Genomic DNA, 12,880 nt, shown 5'->3' with positions numbered 1-12,880 from the left:
GAAGGAAGGAAGGAAGGAAGGAAGGAAGGAAGGAAGGAAGGAAGGAAAAATAATAACGGTTCTTCCTTTCCTATGCCACCCATTTCATCTAGCTATATTGCAAGTGCTCCATTACAAAGGAGTTGGGATGTGTCTGGCAAGGTCTGGTGCACTATTCTTTTGATGAAAATTAGATGTTGTGAGTTTTATTGAAAAATTATTTAATGATAATTCAAATAGTAATAGTACAAATAGTAATAAGAACATACAATAAGCCATTATTAAGAACATCTGTAAGTGAAGACATTGTCTTTCAATGCTAGCCTCAGTGGTGTAGGAGATCAATTCTTACTAAGGTTACATCTGCTCATAAAGCACCTACAATGAACCCCACACAGAAGTGTCCGGGCACAGTGGCTCCCCAAGTGCAGTGCGGGGCTCCATTCAGTAGTGGGAGGGCACCCTGACTTCCCAGTTCTCCAAAACATGAGCGGCTGTCCTCATAGCGTGGCTGAGCTAGTGCTGCCTTCTGTTACAGCAGCATGCTAATTATCAGCTGCTAATGTAAAATGGGAGCATTTACCCAATTCTTTGAAACTCCTCTGTGCAATAAGAGTCTCCTCTGGAGGCACGTGCTGCCGGTCCTGCTGCATCTGACATATGGGGTTGTCATTCTTGTGCTTAGCTAGCATTGATCTTTTCAGCATTGTTAATGATGACTGTGTATCTCTACTTACATTGCTGTCTTCTGTCTAAAAGAGAGTCTGCAAAATCCATATCTGGTACTAATACAAGAGTGGCATTTAGTATTCTACTTTTCATCGTCAAAATCAAGAAGAGCTTGTTACTGTGCTTTGCATGGACGAGCTCTGTTACTCTGTGCTGCTCACTCTTAGATCAAATGAAAAGATACGGTTGCTGTTGACCTCATTTAAAAGCCCTCTAGAGGAAAAGTCTGAAAAAGTTGATATGGTTTGGCATGATTATTCATTATGCATGGGAAGTGCATTGCTTTATTTTCATTAATTTTACATAGAAATGAGATACAGAACAACATGCTTTTCTAATTTTTGAGAGCTTCACAAACCTTATGTTATGTTCTACACACAGAGCCACTTAGACAGGCAAATCCAAAAGCATTCTGTATTCCCCAGCTCATCAATCCACATTTTAAGAGGGTGGGATTGTCCTTGCGTTAAAGGCATTCCTCTCCTTCAGGCTTCCTGTTTGTCTGAAGACTGCTTCTGTAGGATGACTGGCATTGGTGAAACAATGCAGGTGTGCTAGAGATATTCCTGTGGCATGCTGTTGAAAATGTTAACTAGTCATCGGTATACAGACATAGCTACAGAAATACATGAGCAGAGCACACAAGTCTAGCTCCCACTGTATTGGACTGGAACTGTTCACAAAAGCCAACATCAAATTTAGGATGATTTTTGGTGATCAGATGGAAGAGTGGAATATCATTTATTTTTGAGGTGCGTTCTTCTTCCCTGAGAGCATGCAACAAAACCCCAGAGAAATGCTGGGGAACTCTGTGAAAGTGATGATTTATGTACTAGTGGGAACATGAACATCGTGATTCACAAAATCCCACATGGAACAGAACAATACAAAATACAGCATAACCTCATGAAGACAATTGATATTAAAGACATTTGATATACTCGCACTCAATCTCAAACCTACTCCTGACAACCTTTGTTGCAAAGCTGTGTATATTTCACATACGCAAAAGCCTACGAAGATCTGAAGAGGCTGTGCACTCACCTCTTCTGCTCTGCTTCCTTTCCACCCTCCATAGCATCCAGTCTCTCTGACCCCGAAGCCCATTGTTCCAAACCCTATAAATGCCACTGTGAATCAAATCTTGCAGTTTCTAAACTTTCAGGTTGAGTGTTTCTTCTATAGCATAAATTACATGAGCTACAATTCTAGCAATCATAAAATTAATCCTTCTACCCCTGAAAGCTTTGCTAAGGTGTAGTCATTTGGCTACAGAATCAGGAGCCAGAAACTTCCTTGTCATTCTGAAACCATTGCCACTTCTTTCATCCGAAGTAAGCAAGCCCTTAAAGTAGCTTGTGGTGGTGGTTCCTTATCAGCGATGTGACGATAATGCCTTTTGCCTTTGAGAAGTGTGATAAAAATTGCTTAAAATCTGAAATGACCTAGAAGTACTAAATGTTATTATTTAAGTATGACTATTCCTGGCTATGGAGTTTGTTCTGTGCATTCTGGTTATTTGTGGCATTCTTTTCAGTGGGCTAACAAACATGCTAACACCAGATTAAAGGTAATCAATCACATTGGTACTTTAGTTACTAAAGATAGACATTCTGCCCTCACTTACCCCAGTGCAATGCTATTGACTGTTTTGTGATTTACTTGGAGCTTGAATTAGGTTAAAATTGGATCAAAAACATTCACTTTTAATGTAATTTGGGTTTTCACATGAATTTAAATTTTGTTCCACACCTCTGACTTGGAATATCTCATAGAAATTCCATTTCCATAAAGCTGAACGTTTTATGAGGAGTGCCTGTAGCACATTATGCTTAGCAGTTATTCACAGCATTGTATAACCAAAGTTATGCTGGAAAAAGGGGCAATTACTGGTGCTTCAGATAGTTACTACTTAACTATGGTGGGTGGTAAGAGTAACCTTAGTTGTGTATGCAAGCTAAAAAGAGAAAGTAATTTTTCATCATTTGAAGACAATAACTCTGTATTTTCTGTGCTCTCTGGCCCTCAGAATGAGGTTTTACCCTGCTGCTGTGGGATTCACTTGCTGATGGATCTGTTGTCCATGATAGCATTGCAGTGAAAGACAGAGGGGGAGAAATCTTTCCCTGGCCCTGACACCCTGCCCTCCTGCATCCTCAGTGGTTCTGGAAGATGCTCTTTTTCTTTCTGAGTTAATCCAGCCCTGAGCTGGATTAACAATGGCGTGTTTCTTTGTTGAAGTGCGAGCTTAGAATGGATGGCCATGTGGGTATTGCCAGCTGGGAGTCCTGCCCTAAGTACCCTCACTTGACACACATACACGGTCTCTTGGCTGCCTGAGACCCCTGCCCATCTGTTTGGATGGCACTGTGCCCGGTTCCCTGCTCAGTGGCCATTTTCTGTAAGGCACTGCTGCCAAATAGCGGTTGGTTCAGATGGACAGCTGACATAGCATTACTGCTGCTCTTCTGCTAGCAAGTCTTACTTTTCTAGTAAACAGAAACCTGTGCTATGGGTTTGTTTGATCCTGCTCTACTTTCAATGTCGCATAAGCAAAATTTTAATCCACTTGAAACTGTGGTAGCCTTTACCAACAATATGATTGGAAAGCAATTCAAATATGATTTCTCTGCACTGGAGGAGAGGTGCAGGAGAACAAATGGGTCTGCCAGCTGGCACCGAGTCCAGCGCTTTGCCATGAAAGTGCTTTATGGGTGACAGAGGAGGCCTGGATGTACAGAGCACTTCAGGGCAGCTGGAGAAGCAAGGAAGAGCTCGGTCTCACTGTGGTGAGGGCAGCAAAGTTCAGGATGTAGTTTTACTCCATGCTTTCTTTTCAGCTCCTTGTCCCCAAGAGTAAAGTCACGTAACTCCTCAGCCACCTCATGCCCAGCTGGTTTATGCTCTTTAAAGGGCTCATGTCCCAGCTCACAGATGTGTGCTCATACACCTCCATATACAAGATTATTCTGCCCCTGGGGACACTTGCAGCCTGAGAGATTTCAAACTCCAAACAAGTTTCTGGTTCTAGAGACCTGATACCGGCAGTTAAGAAATTGCGAAGGTTCACTTCATGCTGCCTGCCTCCTGTTAGAAATGTTTCAGATTTTCAGAAATGAATTTTTATTTGGAATTTCTGCAGTGTGGATAATTACAAGCTCTAATTTGTTCCGTGAAAGATAAGTGGTAGAATCCTCTCACAGCTGAAATCCCAATGCCAGTTAATTGCGGTAAGAAATCTTCTAAGTAGTAGTTGCTGGATTCCATTTGTACAGGACAGGACAACACGAAGTGAACTGTGTTGCAGTGGGAACAGGAGGAGCCAAAGGACAGGCCTGTCTCCCTCATTGCCTCTGCTGTTGAGCTAAATTAATGACCATTACCAAGTCACTCAACTTCTCTGTGTCTTGATTTAATTTTGGTATTAAGTAACTAATTAATTCCGATACGGAAGCAAGGCTTCTACCCTGATCTTGCTGTGGAATTAAAAGTAATGGTTTGCAGATAGGAAGCCTTTCATTTAGCCAAATGTATACTTACCTTTCGGGGAAAGTGCTTACCAGCTGATTTACTGAAGTAAAAACAGTGCTCAGAAATAAAGCGAGAACAGAGTGACAGAGATCACACATCCTGTATTGTCATCTGTTTTTCCATTCCATATTCAGACACAATCACGGTATTTTAGAAGCTTTACAACAAAAAGCAGAGAAAAAAGTACAAGGGATTTGTTCCTTGTTCTATCTGTGATAGCTTTCACAACTTCCCTCATGCCTGAAAATGAAAAACAGAGCTTTTCTTTCAGCTAGTTAACGTGGCTGTAGCTATATGTGTGTTTATGCCATACAAGCAATGAGGTTCCTTCCAACCCAAGCCATTCTTTGATTCTGGGATACACAATATACAGTTTATTAAAAAGAAAGGTTTCATATATGCACATAATTAGATATTAACTTCTCGTGATTTCATTGTTATTTGACTGTTCTATAACCAGTGCCATATAGAAGCCTGAAGACAGACGTCTCCTTCAGTAAGATGAGCAAATGGCAGCCTCAGCTCCTGCTGGAAATATGGGTCAGTTTGTGTTTCAGAATGTGGTGCCCTTGTGCACAGCCCTGGGTCCCACAGCCTCTACAAGTTGCTGGAGCAGTGATTTCTCAGCCTACACTTCAGTTTATTGCTTATCTGCTCCCATATCTGCACGGTGCATTTGAGTTGCATGTGGAATATTTTTCTTCATTCAGATGGCTGACAAAAGTGTTTCTGCTTTGGAGACTTGCAATTTTATTGGTTACAAAGAATGTTTTTGTTTGTTTGTTTGTTTTTATTTCTTTTTTTTCCCCCTAGACTGTTTTCATAGTATCAGTTTAAAAATTACTTTTTGAAGCTCTCTGGGGTTAATGCAAATAGAGAATGAACTACAAGGAATAGTGCAGAACATGCAGAGGCAAGAAAGAGTGAGGACTTCTCACTGCTCAGACATGAGAAACTTTAGGAGTAAACATAAGAAAATTCATGTAATTTTCACGCTGCTTTCTTGAAGGAGGTGGCTAGCTTGTACATAAATTGGTATATCTGTTTTTGATTTAATATCAGGATAGCTGATATATGTTGCATTACACTAGCTATTGCTTCTTCTTTTGAAGCACCTGGTTGACTTCCCATCACTGCAAAATTTCCCATTTACTCTTATTCCTCTTCCCTTTAATTTTTTTTAAGAAAGTCCATTAGGCGTTCACTCAGTCAGTGCAGGTAGTGCTTCTCCTTTCTTCATCTCTTCTTCTGTGCAACGACAGCTCAAAAGTATCCTTGAGTTTTTGTCTTAGTAATGAAGAGCCAAGCTGCGAGCAGAGATTTGGCGACAGTTCCCCCTTCTGCTTCCTCAGTGGCCATCTGATAAACAAGTGCTTATTCTACCAATATTGTTGTATGTGCATATAAACACATACACACACGCTTTTAAAAAACACAGTTGTATGCTGTTTGTAGAGAAGCTCCCCTTAAGGGATGCTTGCTTTAAGTATGCAGGATTCAAAGTGTGTTTCCTGAAGGGCGAGGCAGCAGCAAGTCTTCCACTCTGGGTCACAGCTGGATGCTGCACACATGGCTCCGTGTACTGAGAGAGAGAATGCTTAAAAAATAAATACATTACACTTTTCCAAAAGGAGAAGTGAGCACAGCGTGCAACTGCAGAAATATTCCAGCATTCTCTGACTTGCACACTTGAGAGAGAATCAAATTAACCATTTATGCTACATCACAATGTACACGCTTATGAACTGGAGTGCTTCAAAATCTACTGTGACACAATTAATACAACTAGTGCATTCCCCCCCTAACACTGTTGCTACCTCTGAAATACAGGCACGTGCAGCTTCCAACACAATCTGACAGTCCGCAGTGAAAGAGGACAGTTGTTGAGGAGGCAGGATGACTGTTTGGATAGCTCAGAGATGAGTAAGTTAAAGAGGAGTCTGCGATTCAAAATAATCTTCTGAGATAACAGCTGAAAGTGTAGATCCACTGTGATGTTGTGTTCACTACGGAAACTTAGAAGATAACGCCCAGCAGTACCAGGATACCTGTATGTACATAAATGTTTCCTGCTATGGAGTCCCAGCTTTTGCATGATACTAATATGCCACAACTTTGCAATGCACTGAGTGCTCTGTAGCTGTGATCTCGTTTCAGATCTTCCTTGCTGGCATCTGGGAGCTTAAAGGGACGGGCAATTCGTGGCAGGGTGAGGGGGACGGCTGGGCAAACCAAACAAGCTAGGTCAGTCCCCTTTGATGGGCCCCCTTTTAAAAGGTTATACAAAAGAACTGTTTTGTTTGAGTGAATTGCCTGCTACTTTGTGAAAATCATATAGAAATCAGTCCCAGATCAATGCTCTTGAGGCTGCAGGAGGGGAAAAAAAAAAAAAAACCGCAAAAAAACAACATAAAAGATAGATCTGAAGCTATATTTTAGCAAAAATGTCTCTTAAGTGCTGTTGTCTGACACTATGAACTCCAATCAATGTGTCAGTATTTTGGAATTTGAAAGGAAATAGGGATCAGACCTGACAATCCAGAGCTGAAATTTGATGCTCTGGTCTTTTTGATAAACTGACAGGCAGTGAAAATTGCACACGTCTGCAGGGAATCTGGAGAAAAGAGAGACAGTTTTGTAGAAAGTCTGCTTACGATTCACAAAGGCATGCATTTTATCAAAATGGATTGCTTTTGCAATGTGTGGCAGGTTGCCTTCCTCTCTGAATGGAAGCTTTTGCAGCTTGTAAACTGGTGGGGTTCACACACCTCTACAATAGGCCATGACTGCTCTTGGCACACAGTTCTGTTGCTCTCCCATTCTTGCAAGTGAACAAAACTTGATAAAAACAAGCAATCAAAAAGGAATTAGAAACTTTAGCCCCCTCCCAGTGTATGTTTAAATTCAATAAAATGGTTTTTAAAAGTCGTTCTTGCCAATAGTTTAAAACAACTGAAAAGAATCCTTTAGGCTTCATCTTCCTCATCGTCAAATCCACTGCATTTATGTAATGCTTTCTACTTAAGGCTCTCAAACCATACTGCACTTGTTCAGTCTTAAAATGCCTTGTTCCTGCAAATGAATGCTGTTACAGCCACAGTGCAGACTGCAGGGCCAGGCACAGCAGGACCCCCTATCCCAGCATGGCATTCCAGGCATTTCACACAGTTTACCACTTTTAAAATACTGGAACCCAGTCCTGAATCCTGCATAGTGTGCTTTGTGTGAGGGAACAAAGGAGTTGTCTTGTGGGACAGGCTTACTCATCCATCGAGTCCCATATATGCTCTGAGTGCAGCTGAGGCTCCCAAGTGCTTTTGCCCACTCGGTGGTGGTTTATTATGGTTGATTAATTTCTGGGATTTATCTCTGATTTATTTTAGTCCTCCAAAAAGAAGAATTAAAAGCTCTTTTGAAATTTGCTTTGTTTTCTTTTTCTCTTCCTCCCTTCCTCCCTTCCTCCTTGCCCCGCCCCCCCCCCCCATAACCCCCCCAGATATTAACTATTATAACTCAATTTCATTTTCAGATGTAGAAGAGTTTCAGTGGATGGAAGCAGCATGCAATGGAAGTGGAGCCTCTGCACTGATAGAATCTTTGAGCTTTGAACACACCTCTTTTCAGCATGTTTTGTTTTCAAAGACTTCTATGTCTGTTGATTTTATAGCCTTTACAGAGTTCACAAAATTATAGCCTAAAAATGGCACTGTATCATTTTAGCTTCGGTCTACAGTCATATAAGAGAGTCAATACCATCACTTTCATCGTTAGATGAGCAGTCCTAAATGCTTTTTTGTGTGAGTTCTTCAAGTTTAATCCTTTTTTTCCCTGTGTTGCTGGAGACGCTGGTAATATCAAAGAGAACTGTAGGCTGAAAGCATTCATAAGACATGAAGAGATGGCGAGACGCACTGGAAAGTTTGGCTTCGTGGATTTATTAGCCTCCTCTGCAGTGAGCGTGCTGTGTCCCTCAGAGCTGGTTGTGCAGCAGTGGGGACAGACAGCAGAGCAGCTGCAGAGGGGTTCCAAGGAAAGGGTACAGCAAAACACAGAGAGCATGGGGTCCTTGAAAGGCTCCAGACTGTCTCAGCCATCCAGACCTCGGCCAGTGAAGCTGAAGTCATTACGTTTCTTATTTGTGTATCTCAAAATACGAAAATCTCTCCTGATTTCTTAAGAAAATGCCTTAACTGATCTCTGCGCCTGTGGTAGAAGAGGGAAAAAAATAACTGCCTTCCCTTAAATGAAGTTACTGTACTGTGTGACAATGGGGGAGTGCATCCAGTCCCATGCTGCTGCTGCTTCATCATCCATTACTCCGGCTGCTCATAACAGCAGCCAAAGATAAGTGACTCTGACCATCCTGGCTTCTAGAAATTCTTTTCTACCTTAATGTCCGTGGTTCCCCTACATAAATCAAGTACAGTTGTGTCTGATATAATTTTCTGCCAAGGCTAATACAGCTGTTTCATTCTTGTATGGGGCAGTAAGAGGGGTATGATTGCTTATGCAGCTGGGAACCTCGTGCTTACAGGTTTCACGCTGCCTCCAGCGTTGGAGAGCGTAATCTAAAGAGCATGTTATGCTCTGTACAGACCACTTATGTGGAAGAATCAATAATGGAAGAGGAAGTATTGTGCATCAGAAGGAGAGGAGTGTCATTTGGCTTCCTTGGCACTATTGCATTGCGTACTGATCTTTCACTGGACATAAAATACACATACATGTATTGCATTCAAGGAAAGATCACTACTACTATTAGTACTTAACCACAGGAGTAAAAATTTGTTTGGCTTAGTGTCTCTTCTTCTTAATGTAAATTTTTATCTTGGGGAATGGCTGCCCATTATCAAGGTAGTTAAAAATATAACCCAGAATATATTAAGCATGGTAGGTCCTGTTCAAGCAGGCAGCACGTGTAAATTTTTAGCTCCTTAGTGAAGGATAAAGAATTAGCAGTTTTCAGTTTTCTTTTTATGGACAGATTTGTTAAAAAGGGGAGACATTGTTATATGGCTATTGATTTTCCAACATGCTTGGAAACCACCCATCATGTGGCTTGTTCTAATTGGTTTGTTTGGTTTTGTTTAATCCTTAATGAGCATGCATCCGCAGCTGAATATTTGTGTTTAAATAAATAGCTTCCATGCATGTCTGTTGCACCCATCTTTTGGAGAAGGTTTGAGCCAGAGTGTATGTGTGCTCTGATCACCATGCTAACATGCTTTTGCTTCAGTTTTGGCCAATTTGACAAGTGAAAAATAGATGTCTGCCATGTGACAAGCTGCTGAATATAAATTCTGTTAGCATTTGCTCCTGATAGAGAAGAGGTGAGGGCTAGGGAGAGAGTGAGGAAGAAAGGGGGAGTTCGAAGAGGCAGGGAGAGAAGAATGGAAAAATGAGCAAGACAAAAAGAGAGCTCCAACAGCGGCTGGCAGCAGGTGCCAGCAAACCAGTCAGCACTCTGGCTGTAGATGCCATATGACCCTGCAGACATATACTACAATTTCAAATTAATAAGTAAAAGCAGTGAAGAGGCGCATTTGTGGTGCCATGTCCCAGTATGTAGTCACATTGACCTGAGAGTGGCTGCACAAACATACTGATACTTTGCAGAAGAACATAGTAATAGGTTTTAAATCTGAAATTCCCAGCTAACTTCCTGGGGACTGAGCACAGTCTGCAGCATGCTCTATTTTCTGCGGAATAGGCTGCTTTGTTAGTCATGTAAGTGAGAGAGCCGATGTTTATTTAATTCCTAAATCACCCACTGCTCATATTTCTGATGCATGTTTGCCTTCTGTCATCAGTGTTTGCTGTGGAAGCAGTTAGCTGCCCTTCACACAGCATCAAGAGGGTTTTCTCATTCTCCCCCTTCCTTCTGGCAGATGCTTTGCACCTACGGAGAACTGAGCTTGTGAGTGTTTGAGAACCTTTATCCAAGCAGAGGAAGTCCTGGTTCTGCCTGGCTGGAGACAGAAGGGACACTGATGTACTCCACACCTCCGCCAGCCTGAACACTTCCCTCTTGCAGAACTGAGTATTTTAATCTTCCATCAAAGTATTTGTTCAAAAATAACCAGGATTCCAATAAAATTGGGACTACGGAGTTAAAGATATCTTTGTTAAAATACTGCACAAATTAAAACACACACATTAAAAACCACGTATTTGATAGCAGACAAACAGAAAAGATCTTCTGACTGTGTCTGTCCAAAGAAGCACGTTAAAGGTCAGTCCTCTGTCAGAAAGCAACATAACAGCACAGAGGGTGAGGATAATTTGTGAGCTGAGCTTCAACACTGTCTCTGTGATTGCCAGCATCTGTTGTGGTTTCCAGACTTGTCCAATGAGATTTGCTAATACAGTTGTGTGTTTCATGCCATGCTGCTGAATGCAAATATATGGAGCATGTTACATCCAATATAGCTCACCCTCAGGGAAAGTCTTATTGCCACACTTCCCCTTATACAGTCCAAGATGTCCTGTCAAGAAAACAGGGATATAGACCAAGTTGAAATGAAGCTGAATCAGACCTTGGATACTGATTTGCATCAGTAAATATGGACTCAGACTGCAAAGCAGAGATCTGGATTTCACAAAATTCTGCTCTATTCCGGTCAGGACTGAGATTAAGACCTTAAAGTAACAAAGGGATGTTCAGCACTGATGTAGAGATAATGCTCTCCCTCTTTGCTCACTTTCTGAATTTCTGACCCTTCTTGGGTGGAAGAGTCTACGGTGTGCCAGTGTGCCTTCAAATACTCTGCATCCCTGAAAATCAAAAAGATCATAACACTGGTAGGTAGCATTTGGAATAAGAAAGAAGTTTGAAAAATCTGCAACAACACTGTTTTCTGGCTAAAAAGTGATGCAGGCAAGTGAAGTTTCTGGAGAACTAATCTCTAGCTTTGTGACGCATGCTTTTACTCTTGATTTGAACTAACCTAGTTAACAGCATCATTCTCAAGATGGAGAAATGGAAATGGAAGTACTTTATTTCATTTGTAGCCAATGATGGTTCCTAAGAATTCATATTCAAGATAAGAATGTGCTCTGTTGTGAATTTCTCAAAGGAAAAATCAGTCACTGAAAAACATCCTCTAACCATCCAAATTCGCTTAACATCTTCTTAGATACTATCATGATAGGTGTGATAGAAGACAGACAGAGAAGCTCTCTCTATTCTTACAGTCACTTTGGTACTGTTCTAGATTTTTTTGCTTTCTTTCTTAATCAAGGCGTGTTCTAATGAGCTGAAAGTAGAAACTGACAGGAACCAGAGATCTGTATAAAACTGAGACCTGTCTTTAGAGAAATCCTGGGTTTTACCATTATCAAGAAGCCTAACCAAGGGCAGAGATCATCGTGCATGTACTGACCATAACATATTTTCATATTATAGTTTTCACATAAAATGTGCATCTCCTGTAATGTGTTAACATGATCTTTCAGTAATTGAGATACTATCTCATTCTCTAACAGAGCTGGACTGAGTTGTTTATGGGACAGAAGTAACTTCTTACCATACTGACGTTTTCAGAAAAGCTTATGTAAGTATAAAACGTGTTACAAAGAGTAACGTGTTGTTGCTTCATGATGATTCTATAAGGATCGGACGACAGACCTGCAACCAAGCTAGCTGCTGCTGCTGCTGCTGCTGCTGTTTCTAGAGCACTGAGCACCCAGCCCTCCGTGAATCGTGGCCCTGCACTGAATGCAAGTAGAGTGCCTGGGACATGACCTCCTCCCTGGTGCTCTTATCCTTTGTATCCACCTCACTGGCCTCCCATCAAAGGTTTTATAAATAAATCTTCGCTTGAGTACTTAACAGATGACTTTCTTTGAGAGCCTTTCTGTGGCTGCCCCAGAGTGCTGGTAAGCTGGAAGCTGCAGGCGCTGCAGCGTGGGGCTGGCCTTCTCCTCGAGGGACAGATGAGCTGGCAAAATGAAGGCTCCTTGCCCCTTCCCTCCAGATGATTTACCTACAAAAGAGCAAAGCCAAATCCTATTTATAGTCAGTAGCTGCAATCCTAACACTCTTAAATCTGAATTAAAACAGTAGGGGGTGAAAATGATTGGACTAAACGCAGGTGAGCCGGGCCACTGGAGGACTGTGTTGAGGGAAAGCCGAGCAAATCAATACGTGCCATGGGATGCTGAGGTGCCTGAAATGGTGTGATAATGGCAGCAGCAAAAGCTCCTATCGATGCAGCAGGAAATGCTTTTTGCTCCACTGATGTCTGCTGTTCAATTTCAGAAAATACAGCAAGTTCTTTTTCGTTATTAAAAGTGAGCTGGAAGGTTGCTGTGTAGCAGGTACACGTGTTCACAGAGCGCTGGAGCAGTCATTTGCGCTGCAGCACGCTCGTCTCATGTACATGAGCAGGAAGGGCAAGGAGCTGTTTAACAATTGTAACAATTGTGCTTTGCTTATGAAGGAAATGGGGAAGCAACGATCTAATCCATTCGGTCTTCATAGTGAAATTTACTCTAGAATGTAAAAAGCATTTTAACCTATTTGAATGATGGCTGTGATTATAGCACTCAAATATGGTGCGTTCTGTACTCCATAACATGTTATGAATAGCGTGCTGGGTGTTTTTTCAGTATATGTAAATTACATAGAAGCACAAAGGAT

The 12,880-nt window shown here is 41.6% G+C and overlaps 1 long non-coding RNA gene across 1 annotated transcript; it reads left to right on the top strand.

The window, feature by feature from the left end:
• The first annotated feature begins 7,779 nt into the window (after positions 1-7,779).
• Positions 7,780-11,821, top strand: LOC122163859. The gene is made up of 2 exons (XR_006170057.1): positions 7,780-11,040; positions 11,725-11,821. It is a non-coding gene; the product is annotated as an uncharacterized LOC122163859 (long non-coding RNA).
• Positions 11,822-12,880: the final 1,059 nt, after the last annotated feature.

This window comes from Centrocercus urophasianus, unplaced genomic scaffold, assembly GCF_019232065.1.
Source record: "Centrocercus urophasianus isolate 14NV4802_14NV808 unplaced genomic scaffold, USGS_Curo_1.0 seq_24, whole genome shotgun sequence".
Classification (NCBI taxonomy): domain Eukaryota; kingdom Metazoa; phylum Chordata; class Aves; order Galliformes; family Phasianidae; genus Centrocercus; species Centrocercus urophasianus.
Note: the sequence above shows the minus strand (reverse complement) of the source record. Positions and strands in the feature narration are given on the sequence as shown.